The following is a 14,590-nucleotide window of genomic DNA, read 5'->3' on the forward strand; positions in this document are numbered from 1 at the left end:
AAGGGAGCAGTTGAGAGACAAAGTTTTGATACCAGAGACTGCAGGTGCCGGAACCTGGGAAACCAGTTGCTGGAGGAACTCAGTGGGTCCAGCAACATCTTGGGGGGGGGGGGGGGGGGGGGGAATTGGTTGACATCCTGATGTACAATCTCGACCCAAAACTCTGACTATCCCTCTGCCTCCATAGATGCTGCTCGACCTGCTGAGTTCCTCCAGCACAGATACAGGCCCTTTGGCCCAACCAGTTCATGCCGACCACGGCGTCTACCCGGCTAGTCCCAATTTCCTGCGTTCGGTCCATATCCCTCCAAGCCCCGCCCCTCCATGTACCTATCCAAGTGCTTCTTAAATGATCCTGTTATACCTGCCTCACCCACTTCCTCTGGCAGCTCGTTCCATACACTCACCACCCTCTGTGTGGAAAAAGTTGCCCCTCAGGTCCCCTTTAAATCTTTCCCCCTAAACCTATGCCCCCTAGTTTTTTGGAACAGAAAAGGCAGGGCGTTTTTATTCAGTTTGACGAAGTGCTGCATATAGCAGGTCACGGTGTACCAGCAGCGAGGGAGGAGAACGTCAGAGTTAGTATTCTGATACGCACAGGGAAGGGAAGTTGGAGAGTTTGGTGATGAGTCCTGCAGCGAGAAGATGGTTCTCATTGCACTGAGCCTCTCCTGTTTGGCTGGTTTCAGTGTTAACCTCTGCGGAGAATCAATGCTTCAGCACCCAGTTATTTTACTGTGAGATCTTCCCCGCATTAAGGTTGCAGGGAACAGTACAGCACAGGAACAGGCCCTTCAGCCTACCGAGTCTGTGCTGACCGTGATGCCAATCCAAACTGTTCACATCTGCCTGCACGTGATCCATATCCCCCTGTTCCCTGCCTGTTCGCATGTCTAACAGCCTCGATCGTATCTGCCTGCCCCCAGCAGCCGTTCCAGGCACCCACTCCTCTCTGCGTGTTTAAAACGAAACCTTGCCTCATAAGTCTCCTGGACGGGGCAGGAATTGCCTGGGTCAACCCCTCGGGTTGTGGGAGAGAGAGAGAGCAGGGAGGTAGTTGGGAAACTCTTCCTGAAAGAGCCAGCGCTGTCAGGAAGGGCTGAAGGTCCAGTTGTGTAGTCCTGCACCGGGACAGTCTCCCACAGGACCCACCCTGGCACTCGTTAAACACTCCAAGGAGATACCCGATCCTGTGGGAAGGGGGCAGCTGGATGTATCCCCTCTCCCTGAAGTTGCTCCAATGGGATTTTTTTTAAATCCTCTCTTTTTCAAAACAAAAAAATTCCATACAAGAATAAGAACTGGAGGGATTTGCCCACAGCCTTGTACCTCAAGGTCAGGGTCCCAACCTCACCTGGGTGCCTGCAGTCAGACACCGTCGCCGGTTTCAGTTGTTTTCAGTGGAGGCTGGTGCGAGGCCAGGTCTGTGCACGGGGGTGCAAGTGTGTGTATGGGCGAGAGACGGGTGCAGGTGTGCACGAGGGAGTCACTGCCCCAGACCCCGCTCGGTCTGGGGCCGCTGTATCCCAGCGAGCAGGCGGGGCTGCCGTGAGCGAGTGCACATGCGAATGCCGCCGTGTCCTGGTGAGTGTGTGCAGGGGCTGCTGTATCCTAGTGTGTGTCCGAGGGTTTCCTGCCCTTGCGTGCGCTGTGTCCAAGTGTGCGCGTGAGTACTGATGTTTCTGTGCGCCAGAGCCACTGTGTCCGAGTGTGTGTGCATGAGCTGCTCAATCCATGTGAGTGTGAGCAAGACCCATTGCATCCAAGTGTGCATGTGTGCAAGTGATTGTATCTGCACAAATGTCTGCGCAAGAACCACTGTGCGTGCAAGTGTGAAATCGTGTTTGCACGTGTGAGAGCCACTGTGTGAGAGCACAAGCCACTCTATCCCACTACACATGTACAAGAGTCACTGTGTGTAAAAGTGATTGTGTGTGCACTGTATCCCAGTGTGCAGAAGAGGCACTGCATCTGTGTGTGTGTGTAGAAGAGCCACTGCGTCAAAGGGTGCATGTGTGTGCAAGGGTGACTATCCAGGTGCATATTTGTACAAGGGCCACTGTATGCACAACCATGTGCAAGAGTGATTCAGTCCCTGTGCAATACCAACAGTATCTAAGTGTGTGTCTGTATGCAGGAACCAATGTCCAAGCATGCACGTGTACCTTTGTGTGTGTGTGTGAGAGAATCCCTGTATCCCAGTGTGCCTGTGTGTGCAAGAGTCACTGTATCCAAATAGATGTCTGTACAAGAACCACAGTATGCATGTGCAAGTATTTGTATCCATGTGTCCATGCAAAAGACACTGTGTAAGAGGTGCTGTGTCCAAGTGTGCATGTGTGTAAAAGACAATCACCCTTGCTTGTGCACTATCTGTGCACATGTACAGGACTCACGATATGCAAGCGTGCGTCTGGGTGTGTGCAAGAGCCACTACCTGTATGTGTTTCTGAGAGGCATGGCATCCAAATGTGTGTGTACACGAGAGGCACACTTTCCACGTGTGCGTAGGTCCATTGTGTGCATGCAAGAGCCACTGCATCCGTGTGTGCAAGAGCAATTGTGAGACAATGTGTCAAGTGTACACATGTGCGAGAGTGATTCTGCCCGTGTGTGTGTGTGTGTGTAGGACCCACTGAATCCAAGTGTGTGTGCAAGGGGCACTGTATCCATGTGTACATGAGTGTGCGAGGGCCACTGTGTCCATGTCTGTGCACAAGAGCAACTGTATCCGTGAGCATAGCTGTGCAAGAGCCTTTATATGCACCCACTGGAAAAGTGAGCAAGAGTGATTGTGTCAGTGTGCAAGAGCCACTGAATCCAAATGTTTTTGGAAGAACCACTGCAACCAAGTGTGCGTGCAAGAGAAACTATGCACGAGCAGGCATGTGCAAGGGTGATTGCGTTCGTGTGTCTGTGTGTAAAAGAGGCTTTACAATCAAGTGTGTCAGAGCACAGCTTCTGCACCTGTCCCCTGCAGATCCTCCCCACATCTGTATTGGGTGGGACATTTGTGACTGGTAACATGTCCCCAGTCCCCACCCAGCTGGACCAGCCCCCTCGCCCTCCGTGGGCGATCGGGATCAGGTGTGACTGTGATGCCTCGCACAGTCAAATGTCCATGAGACAATTTGGGGCAGGCAACACTGGTGGGTGCCAGGTTCTCAGAGAGAACCAGTGTCTTTGGAGAGGAGGGGGGAGAGAGGATCTTGGGAGCAGTGGTGAGTGTATCAGGGTACATGGTGTGGGGTAGAGTATCCAGAGGTGGATAGCCCTTCCTTGCCCCCAGCCAGGAATAGAACAGCTTGCAGTCTTTCAGACAGTTCCTAGATCTCTTCATTCTAATTAACAGTGGAAAATCATTGCCTATTGCTGAGCAGAACCAACTTAACACTTAACATTTAGACTAAAATTTTTATTGAAATTTAGAGTTCCTCTATGACATACTTTGCGTTAAATTCTTTGCATGAATCATGAATATTTGGACCATTATTATCTGGTTTTTTTTCCCCACTCTTCATGGAATGTCCCAAGGGGGAGTTACCAGAACCGGCTCCTGCCGGGAATTTGCAGCTATCCCAAGCTGAAGTCTGAGGGTACCTCCACACCTATTGGTGGGTTTGACACAGTGCTTTGGTGGGGGGGGGGGGGGAGGAGAGAGACGAGGGTGGGGAATAAATCCTGGCCTTCCCAGTTGTGGCCAGTTCCTGAAACAACAAACAAATGGACATAAAAATGCTTTTGTTCAATTTTACGGAAATGCTGTAGCAAAACATGTACAAACTGGCAAGAATTTTACTGTCTGTGACTTTGTACACTGCAGTTGTACTCAGATTAAGTATTTATTGTTAAACTGCAGCTTGCTTCTGTTCTCTTGTATTTTGTGTGTGTGTGTGTGTGTACAAGATCTTATAGAGGTGTACAAAATCATAAGGGGCATTGACAGGGTGAATGTGCATATTCCTTTCCCCAAGGTTGGGGAATCAAGAACTAGGGGACACAGGTTTAGGATGAGAGGGGGAAGATTTAATAGGGACCTGAGGGACAACTTTTTCACCCGGGGGTGGTGTGTATATGGAACGAGCTGCCAGAGGAAGTGGTTGAGGCAGATATATTGACAACATTTAAAAGACACTTGGACGGGTATAGGGATAGGGAAGGTTCAGAGGGATATGGGCCAAACACAGACAAATGGGGCTAGCTTAGATGGGAATCTTGATCGGGATAGGCAGAAGGGCCTGTCTCCGTGCTGTGACTCCATGCTGCTCGTAAGCAAGTAGGAGTAGGCCACTCGGCCCCTCAATCCTACCCCACCAATTCATGGCTGATCTGCCCCAGACCTCATCTATTCCCACAGCCCTCAATTGCCCAATCTTTGAACAATTTATCTCTCTCCTCTTTAATTCCCCCCGGTGATCCACCTGAGTGTAATGGGCCCAACCCCACTGGTCACACGCTCCCTACTTCATTTCCCGGAACTTGAGGTCTGATTTTTCCCCTCATCCTGCCCCATCGAACAGCCACACAAGGTTCCGTGGAGCTGCCAGAAGTTGGGCAGAGGGCAGGTTTTTATTGTCATGTGATTATTCGTGGGAATGATATATTGCCATGCAGTTCTGGTCGCCCCATTACAGGAAGGGTGTGGAGGCTTTGGAGCGGGTGCAGAAGAGGTTCACCAGGATATTGCCTGGATTAGAGAGCTTGAGCTATGAGGAGAGGTTGGACAATCTTGCATTGCTTTCTCTTGAACTTCGGAGACTGAGGGAAGACCTGACAGAGGTTTATAGAGGCATAGACAGAGTAGACAGCTAGTATATTTTTCCCAAGGTGGGAATGGAACAAGGTGAGAGGGGGGAAGTTTAAAGGAGATGTGCGGGAAAAGTTTTTTTACACAGAGAGCGGTGGGTCCCTGGAACAGGCTGCCAGGGGTGGTGGGGGAGGGAGATACAACAGAGGCATTTAAGAGGCTGTTAGTTAGACACACGAATATGCAGAGAATGGAGGGATATGAACCTTGTGCAGGCAGAGGGGATTTGGTTTTAATTTGGCATCGTGGTCGGCACAGACACTGTGGGCCGAAGGGCCTGTTCCTGTGCTGCGCTGTTCTGTGTTCTATAATGTGTGGATGATGTGAGGACTTTTGCCAGGTCTCTCTGGGGAAATCTATCTCCCATTTCCAAAGCTGTTCTTGCAACAACCAATTACTGTGACACAGGCCATTCAGCCCATCGGGTCCCGCAGACCTGTTTCCATTTCTCCCCCAACACATTCCCCTGCGCCCCTGTAGTCTCTCTCACTGGCCTGTCAACCCTTTGATTCTTTTGCTGTTCACTCACACTGACTATTTACAATTATTTTATTCTCCCCACATTCCCATCAACTCCCCCCAGATTCTACCCCCCCAACCACACTGAGGGGGGCAATTTACAGCGGCCGATTAACCCACCGACCCCGCATGTCACACACGTGCACACAGTGGCGGTTGGGATCAAACCTGGGGCTGGGAGGCAGTGGCTCTCCCTGCTCTTTGTACTTGGGAATACTCTGGAAAGAAAGGCCTAGAATGTATTTCAACATTTAAGGTGAGAGGGGGTAGGTTCAGAAGAGACGTGAGGGGTACGTTTTTTTTAACAGAGAGTGGTGGATGCCTGGGATGCGTTGCCTGATAGGGTGGTGGAGGCAAACTCATTGGGGGCTTTTAAGAGGGGTTTGGATGGACACATGAAAATAGAGGGATATGGGCATCCTGTAGGTAGGAGGGACTAACTCTGTTGGCACAACATCGTGGGCCGACGGGCCTGTTCTGTGCTGTAATGTTCTGTGTTCTAACTCTCTGATTTCCAAAATTTTTACTGAAAGAAAAGTCGTCTCGAAATTCAATCCTTTCCTAAACTGATCAGATACCTACTGCATAAATGTCATATTTGGAAAATCTGTAAACTAGTTCGTTATCATAACAGCTGTTCAAGTGGTACCAATGTAGACTGTGCGTTGAACATGTATTTACCCAAATACAGTAAAACTCTGATAATCCACCGCTCTCAGGACTTTGTGGTGTCTGAAGGTTGGAAAGCATGCAGGGAAGATTTACGAGGATGTTGCCAGGACTCGAGGGCCTGAGCTATAGGGAGAGGTTGGGACTTTATTCCCTGGAGTGTAGGAGACTAAGGGGTGACCTTGTGGAGGTGTATAAGATCATGAGGGGCATAGATAGAGTGACTGCACTGTCTTTTTCCCAAGGAAGGGGAATCGTGGTTTAAGGTGAGAGGGGAAAGATTTAAAAGGGACCCAAGGGGGAAAATCTTCACCCAGGGGGTGATAGGGTGTGTGGAATGAGCTTCCAGAGAAAGTGGTTGAGGCAGGTGTAATAGTAAAATTTGTGAAGCACTTGTGCGTGGACAGGAAAGGTTCAGAGGGATACGGGGCAAATGGGACTAGCTTAGATGGGCATCTTGGTCAGCATGGTCCAGTTGGGCCGAAGGGCCTGTTTCCATTCTGTGTGACTCTATGACTGGTAGATTTTCTGGACTATTGGATGTTACTCCAATTAATACCCCGACGCACTTTATCTCCACCTTTATCCACATGTCACAGTGATATGATAAATTTTCCAATGTACCAGTTCAACGGGAGCGGGATACAGGGAAGCAGTCCGGACCCTGGCGTAGACCCACCCACGTTCCTGATCCCTGCAGTTCCCGACTCCAGCCACATTCCCAGTGAGTCCGATGCCAGAGCATCGGATAAACCGCTGGGGGATCTCAGCGGGTCGGGCAGCATCTGTGGAGGGAAATGGGGCGGTTGACATTTTGGGGTGAGACCCTTCATCTGGGCTGAAAGATCAAGGGGAGATAGTCGGTGTAAAGAGGTGAGGGGGAGGGGCTGCGGCAGGAGCATTTAATATACTGGAGGACGTGCATTTAAGGTGAGAGGGGGAAAGATGTGTGGGGCAGGTTATTTTACACGGGTGGGTGCCTGGAATGTGCTGCCAGGGGTGGTGGTGGAGGCAGGTACGATATTCCCGAGCGATCGGATCGGAAGCCGGACCATTGGAATTTTACTGTTGCTCGTCTCCGGAGTGTGGAAGTGAGCGGAGGCGCCGCCTGGTGGGGGGTTTGGCCACATCGAGTGCGGGTGCCACCCGACCCGCCCGCCCCGGTCGTTGTTTCAGGGTCAAGACCCTTCATCGGGACGTCTCGACCTGAAACGTCGACCATCCGTTTCCCTCCACGGATGCTGCCCTCCGGAGTTTTGTGTGTGCCCCAGGTTCCAACATCTGTGTCTCCAGGACTGTCCCAGTGTCATGCCAAGTTGGAGTTAATTGTCACGGGCACACACACCCAGGGTATAAATGCTACGAAAACTAGCGCTCTGCAACAGCAGCACGGTGCATTACAGACATAAATTACCTCGACATTAATTAATGTAACTTGCAGACTAAAATAACGACATCAGTGCAAGTTGTGGGGAAATCCAGTCCGGGACAGTGTTGGGGTTTTTCAGGTGGGTTTGAGAACCTGCCGGCAGCGGGGGAGAAGCTGTTGTTGAACCTTGAGGTGTGGGGTCTTCAGGCTCCTGTACCTCCCGCCTGATGTCAGTGTCGAGAAGAGGGCACGGCCCGGGCAGTGGGGGTCCCTGATGATGGGCGTCACCTTCCTGAGACATTGCCTCTTGTAGATGCCCTCGATGGCGGGGAGGGCTGTACCCATGGTGGAACTGGCCGTCCCACCTCTCTCTGTAGCCTCTTGCGTTCCTGTGCGTCGGGAGTTCCCACACCAGGCCGCGATACGACCAGTCAGAATCCCTTCCGCTGTACACCTGTAGAAGTTTGTCAGTCTTCGATGACCTGCCAAATCTCCTCAAACCTCTAAGGAAGTGGAGGTGCTGGCGTGCCTTCTTCATGGTTATATCCATGTGCTGGGCCCAGGATAGGTCCTCCCAGATGTTAGAAGACCGGTTGTACTTGATCTTGCCCCACAGGTGCACGAGGTGTGAGGGGGTTAAGTTGTGTATGACTAGGTGGGGTAAATGAGACTTGGGGGGGGGGGGGGGGGTAACTCCTACGTTGTAGAGGCGGTGAGCTGGCAGGGGTGGTGGGGGGGACATTAATGCAGGAACAGGGACCGTCTCGTTAGGACATCATGTCAGAAGGAATGAAAAGAGTTTTACAGAACGTCACCTTGACAGGCGGTGAATAAACCCTGGCTCCGTTACAACACTGGAGGCACTGCCCGGTCACTAGGCTGCAGATGGCTGGTGTGGAACCACGGTGACGACCTCTTCATCGGTCATCGAGAGCTTTAACACGGTGCAGGCCCCTTGTCCCACTTCGTGCAAACTCCACACGGGCTGCACTGCTCTCCCTGTGACCGCGTGGGTTTCCCCCAGGTGCTCCGGTTCCCTCCCACATCCATTTGACACTAATTGCACTTTGCAGATGACACTACAATGGTGGGCAGTGAAGGTTATCAAAAATTGCAATGGGGGTGGGGATCTTGATCAGCTGGGTAAGTGGGCCGAGGAGTGGCAAATGCAGTTTAATTCGGATAAGTGCGAGGTGTTGCTTTTATTTTTTGGAAAGTCAAATCTGGGTAGGACTTTGACAGTGAACAGTAGGGTCCTGGGGAGTGTCGGGGAACAGAGACCTTGGAGTTCAGGTACAAGGTTCTCTGAAAGTGGAGTCACAGGTAGACAGGGTGGTGGAGAAGGCTTTTGGATGCTGACCTTCATCTGTCAGGGCATTGAGTTGGGAGGACGTGATGCAGTTGTACGGGACGCTGGTGAGGCTGCTCTTGGAGTATTGTGTTCAGTTTTGGTCACCCTGTTACAGGAAAGATGTTATTAAACTGCAGAAAAGATTTACGAGGATAATGCCAGGACTTGAGGGCCTGAGTTATAGAGAGAGGTTGGCCAGGCAAGGACTTGTTACCTTGGAGTGTAGGAGGCTGAGAGGTGGCCTTGTAGAGGTGTATAAAATTATGAGGGACACAGGGTGAATGTGCAGTCTTTTTCCCAGGGTTGGGGAATCAAGAACTAGAGGGCACAGGTTTAAGGTGAGAAGGGGGGAGATTTAACAGGATCTTGAAGGGCAGTTTCTTTCACACGAAGGGTGGTATGTATATGGAACGTGCTGCTGGAGGAAGTGGTTGAGGCAGGTACCATAACGACGGTGAAAAAGACACTCGGGACAGGTTTAGCGGGATATGGGCCAAATACAGGCAAATGGGACTAGCCTGGATGGACACCTTGGTCAGCACGGACCAGTTGGGGCCGAAGGGCCTGTTTCCCCTGCTGGATGACTCTACGACTAATCCTACATTGTCCTTTTATTCTCCACCAACTCTCCACCAGATTCTGCCCCACACCCACAATTCACAGCCGCTGATTAGCCCACTGACCACTCACGCTCACACTCTGTTGCTGAGGTAGGGTTAGGGTCGGTTCAAGAACAGAATGGTTGAAGGGAAGTAGCTGTTCCTGAACCTGGTGTGGTGGGGACTTCAGGCTTCTGTACCTCCTGCCGGCGGGAGCTGCGAGAAGATGGTGTGGCCCGATGGTGGGGATCTTTGATGAAGGATGTTGCCTTCTTGAGGCAGCGGTCTCCTGTAGATGCTGTCAGTGGTGGGGAGGGATGTGTCTGATGGACCGGGCTGTGTCCACTGCTCTCTGCAGATTCACCGCACCAAGACACAGTGAAAAGCTTCTGTCGGTGTGCCATCCAGACAGGTCATTCCGTACATAAGTACATCGATGCAGTAAAAAAAAACTGAATGCAGAATATTGTGTGTCTGTGTGGAGTTTGCACGCTTTCCCTGTGACCCGCATGGGTCTCCTCCCCCGAGAGCTCTGGTTACCTTGCACATCCCAACCATGTGCAGGGTCAGTGGGTTAATTGGTTCCCAGTGAGGGGTAGAATCGGTGGGGGGGGTGTGGTGGTTGATGGGGGTGGGGGGGGGGAAGAGAATAAAATGGATCGGTACAAATGGGGTGGGTGGACTCGATGGGCTGAAGGGCCTCTGTGCTATGTGACCCTAACGATTTCCTAAATATGGGACTCGTTCTTATTCTGTCCGGTGACCCCTCCATGGCGTCCTGGGCACGAGTGAGTGGGGGGGGGGGGGGGGGGGGGGGGGTCAGCTCCCCATGTTGAACAGCTGACTGAAGATGTAGGCTTCGAGCTGGGCACTGAGCCATGTACTTGCAGCTGAGGTAATGCGTGTAGGCCGGTGCACATTAGCTGTCCAAAGCTAGACAGGACAGGGGAAAACATAAGGTAACGTGAACTTAAATGAACATAAATTTTATGTAATTTACATCTGTGCAGAATAAACGAGATTAGTGAAAGATTGTGAGAGAGAAATATCGTCTGAGGTTTTTCAGGAGAGACAAAGTTCTGCAGATGCTAGAATCTAGATGGGAAAACACGATGATGCTGGAGGAACTCAGCAGGCCAGGCAGCATCCGTGGAGAAAAGCAGACGGTCAACGTTTTGTTCCTCAGGTCTAAGGTTTTTCAGGTCGGTTCAAGGCAGTGGGTGAGGGGTGAGCGATTTAAAGGGGGTCTCAAGAAGAACCTTTTCACCCGGAGGATTTTGCAGACAGACAGACACACACTGCCTGAAGGGAGGGTGGGTGGGTAGAGGCAGAGAGACTCAATATTAGGAAGTATCTAGACCCGACTTGAATCCCCACCATCCGGGCCGTGCCATCTTCTCGCAGCTGCTGTCAGGCAGGAGGTACAGAAGCCTGAAGTCCCCACACCACCAGGTTCAGGAACAGCGACTTCCCTTCAACCATTCGGTTCTTGAACCAACCGGCACAACCCCAATCACTGCCTCAGTACAGCAACGCTGGGGACCACTTTGCACTACAGTTTGACATTTTTGTTTTGTTCTAGTTGTGCTCTTTCTTGTAAAAGTTGTGAATAATTTGTTTTTCTTGTGAATGTTATGTATCTGCTGCTCTGTGCCTGTGATATTGCTGCAAGTAAGTTTTTCATTGCCCCTGTATCTGTGCACATGACAGTAAACTCGACTTTGACTTCAAACAGTAAGTGCTGGTTAATGGGATTAGTGTGCATGGGTACTTGACGGTTAGCATGGACGCGGTGGGCCGAAGGGCCTGCTGTATGAATTTATGGCTCCACCCTCTCAGTGTCCAATAGGGCAGACAACATAAATTAGTAAGCGCCCCCTCCTCTGACCCTCGCTGCTCCCTGGTTGCTGCTGTACCGGCCATGCCCACAGGAGGGCGGTGGATCACCACCTCGGGGTGGTTCAACAGTGAATCCCTCTCATCACATCCCTACCCAGAGCAAGTCAGGCCACCGGTTCCCACCTCTGCTGAGCCATTGGTGAAGGAGTTAGCCGGGCCAATTACCCTCTCTTCATCCCCTTTTGGAAGCCCTGTTGGTTTTTGTTGCTGTATTCAATGAGTTTGTGTCCAGACTACATAGAATGACATCTCCTTCATGTCTCCGTTAGCTGTGAGCCTGTGTCCCTTGCGCCTTGAACTGTCAGGGCTCCGGGCAGCCCAGTAGGGCCGCTTCCTCACAGCGCCAGAGACCCAGGTTCGATCCTGACCTCTGGCACCATATGTGTGGAGTTTGCACGTTCTCCCTGTGACCGCGTGGGTGGCCCCCCCCCCTCCCCCGGGTGCTCCGGTTCCCTCCCACATCCCAACGACGTGCGGGGTCAGTGGGTTAATTGGCCGCTGTAAATTGCCTAAATTGCCCCCCTAGTGTGTGGGTGAGGGGTAGAATCTGGGGGGGGGAGGTTGATGAGAATGGGTTACAGGGAAGTAAATTGAATGGGATTGCTTGGAGAGCCAACATGGACTCGATGGGCCAAAAGGCCTCCCTCGCCACAAGGAAATACAAAATAAATATTTGAAATATTACACTCTGCAGCCAAACCTTTACCCTCTTGCATTGGGCGGGCAAAACCACTGTGCTTAATGAACAGCTTCACTTACAGACCTTGGGGCTCACAATTGAACACAGAAGTTTCAGATAACCTGCTGTTCCTGTTCGTGTGAGAATGGGCCGGTTCAGATGAAAGGTTGTCAACTTGTGAAACATCTTTTTTTCCATCTCTCGACAGACGCTGCTGGGTATTTCCAGCACTTCCTGATCTTTTTGATATGTATATCGCAGGGTTTGTCATTGTAAACCACGGAAGTTCAGCTTGTAACTGAGTTTTTTTGCCCATCTACACTTATCCCACTTGCCCGCATTTAGGACCATATCCTTCTGTGCTTTGCCTATCTGTGTCTGTCTAAATGCCTCTTCAATGCAGAGCGGGTTCCAGTCATCAACCACTCTGTGTGTGTGTGTGTGTGTGTGTGTGTGTGTGTGTGTGTGTGTGTGTGTGTGGGATTAAAAACTTTCCCCTCTAAATCCCCTTTTTAAAACTTCCTCTCACCTTAAACCAACCCCCTCTCGTTTTTGATACCCTTACCGTGGGGCGGGGAAAGATTCGATCTACGCTATCTGTGCCTCATATAAAATCTTATCTTGTGCGCTTCTATCAAAATCTAGATAAATTGTATCCCCATCGTCATCATTATCTGGTCTCCATCTCAAAAAAAAAATTCAAGAAGGTTTGGAAATCCATTCACCATTAAGTGTTTCTTCTTTTCAACCCCCCGATGCTCTTCTATCCTCTGCAGAAGTTGATGTGGTTGTATGTGAGAGACAGAATTTCAGGTTTTCCAAACTTTATTCTGCCAGGGTGGGTTTCGAACCTGCTGTCTGGGATGAATTGGAGCAGTGAAGTGGTGGTAGGGCTGTTTTATGGAACCTCGTCGCAAAGCGCAGCTCCCCCCTCTCATTCACCTCTTGTATTGAGCCGGCAGTGCCACTGTGATCTTGGGGAACAGCTTCTGTGGCAGACCTCGGGGCTCACAGTTAAACACAACTTCAGATAACCTGCCGCTCCTGCTCGTTTGAGGATGAGCCAGTCCAGAAGAAAAGTTGCCAACTTGTAACACTAACACTTCTTAATCTCTCGAAAAATGCTCGCATTTTCTGGTCTTTCTGATACGAATATCTCAGGCTTTGTAGTCATAGAGTCGAACATCACAGCAACAGGCTTTTCAGCCATACCTCAATGCTGGACTTTTTACTCATTTACACTGAAGTGATGTAGTTGACCTGGTTAACGCTGTAAGATTCTGGTGAAAATTTGTCTTTAGCCAAAGCCCCCTGTTTTCTCCCCCTCTTTCCCCCCCCCCCCCCCCACCCCCTGTCCCAAAGAGCTCGGTCACCGGGAAGGTGTCAAGGTCGGAGTAAGGGGTATGGGTTCAAGTCTAGCACCGGGGTCTTGAGCACAAGCATCTGAACTCTGTGCCAGGGCACAGGAGGTGCCGTGTGGTTGGGTGGGGTGCCTTATAGGTGGCGGGGTTGGCTCTAGTTCCTGAACCCAGAGTTAGGGGAGGGTTGTTCCTTCCCCAGTGCAGTGGGTCAGTCACCTTGTGAAGTCCGATTGTCGACTGCTCATCGGTATGTTTACACCCGCAAGTGGCCGCCGCCTCTCTTGTGCCCTTCACCTTTGATTTTTAAGGTCCTCTGAGATGTCACTGTTAGATAGGAGGTTCCCTTCCTTCCCTTTCCCAGCAGGCTGAGGCCAGGGTTGTCCAGGAGACAGGTGATGTACAAAGACATGAGCACCATTAACCACCTCGGTCACCGGGTTAATGGCCCTTGTGTTCATTCCGCAGGTCCGGCTTCAGATGTGGGCGGATGTATCCGGTGGATTCTGCCGGCCTCTCGTGGTCTCTCGGAAGCAGCAGGGACTGGCTGCTGCCGCCCCTGATCCCTGAGGTAGGTGACGGCATCTCTTGTGGGTGTGGTAACGGTGCGGTGGTTATGTCACTGGGCTCGCAGCCTAGAGACCCGGTTCAAATCCCGCCTGGGCTGCTGAGGAACTTGGATGATCTGGAATTGAGGTTTCTTTTTGACTGGGAGCAGTGACTCTGAAGTTTTGGATTGTGGTTTACCGATGTCCTCGGGGTAGGGGACTCTGATCCTGGTTAAATTCTCTCTGAGAATGGCAGCAAGCCCAGGCTGAGGCCATTTAGGGATGGTGCAGTCAGTGATGCCCTCAGGAGCGAGGCTCCACCCCTGTCTCTGTCAGAGTGGGGGTTGGGTGTGTTCAGCATGAGCCCAGACTGGAGGAGTGCGGCCTGAACAGCAACATCGTCCCACGCTGGACCACCCACCCCACCCCCCACCCGCCTTAGTCCTCATCTGTGTCTCCCCCACTCCAGTCCACGTCTTCCTCCCACCCCCTCCCAATCCGGTCCGTGTCTTCCTTCCCCTCTCCCCACCCCACTCCAGTCCGTGTCTTCCTCCTCCCCCTGCCCCTACCACTCTGGCCCACAACTCCCCACCCCACTCTGACTCCCCCCACCACCCCCCACCCCACTCCGGTCCGCATCACCCCCACCAACTTGGGTTCTGCATCTTACCTACTCCAGTCCGCATTCCGCCCCCCCAAGTGTGCTCCCTCACGCACACCTCCTCTCACATACTCACTTGTGATCTCATCCCTGAGCCCTCCTGGGATCCTGGTCTGTCCTTCATACAAGTC

At 51.6% G+C, this 14,590-nt stretch overlaps 1 protein-coding gene across 2 annotated transcripts in view; it reads left to right on the plus strand.

The window, feature by feature from the left end:
- Positions 1-14,590, plus strand: part of LOC127586586 (lysine-specific demethylase 6B-like) — a 213,194-nt gene that overhangs the window by 1,251 nt on the left and 197,353 nt on the right. For both annotated transcript variants that reach the window (XR_007958709.1, XM_052044654.1), the window contains exon 2: positions 13,719-13,821. The gene's annotated coding sequence lies outside the window, so the exon portion shown is untranslated. The remainder of the gene's footprint in view (positions 1-13,718; positions 13,822-14,590) is intronic.

The sequence above is a fragment of the Pristis pectinata genome, chromosome 37 (assembly GCF_009764475.1).
Source record: "Pristis pectinata isolate sPriPec2 chromosome 37, sPriPec2.1.pri, whole genome shotgun sequence".
NCBI classification, from domain to species: domain Eukaryota; kingdom Metazoa; phylum Chordata; class Chondrichthyes; order Rhinopristiformes; family Pristidae; genus Pristis; species Pristis pectinata.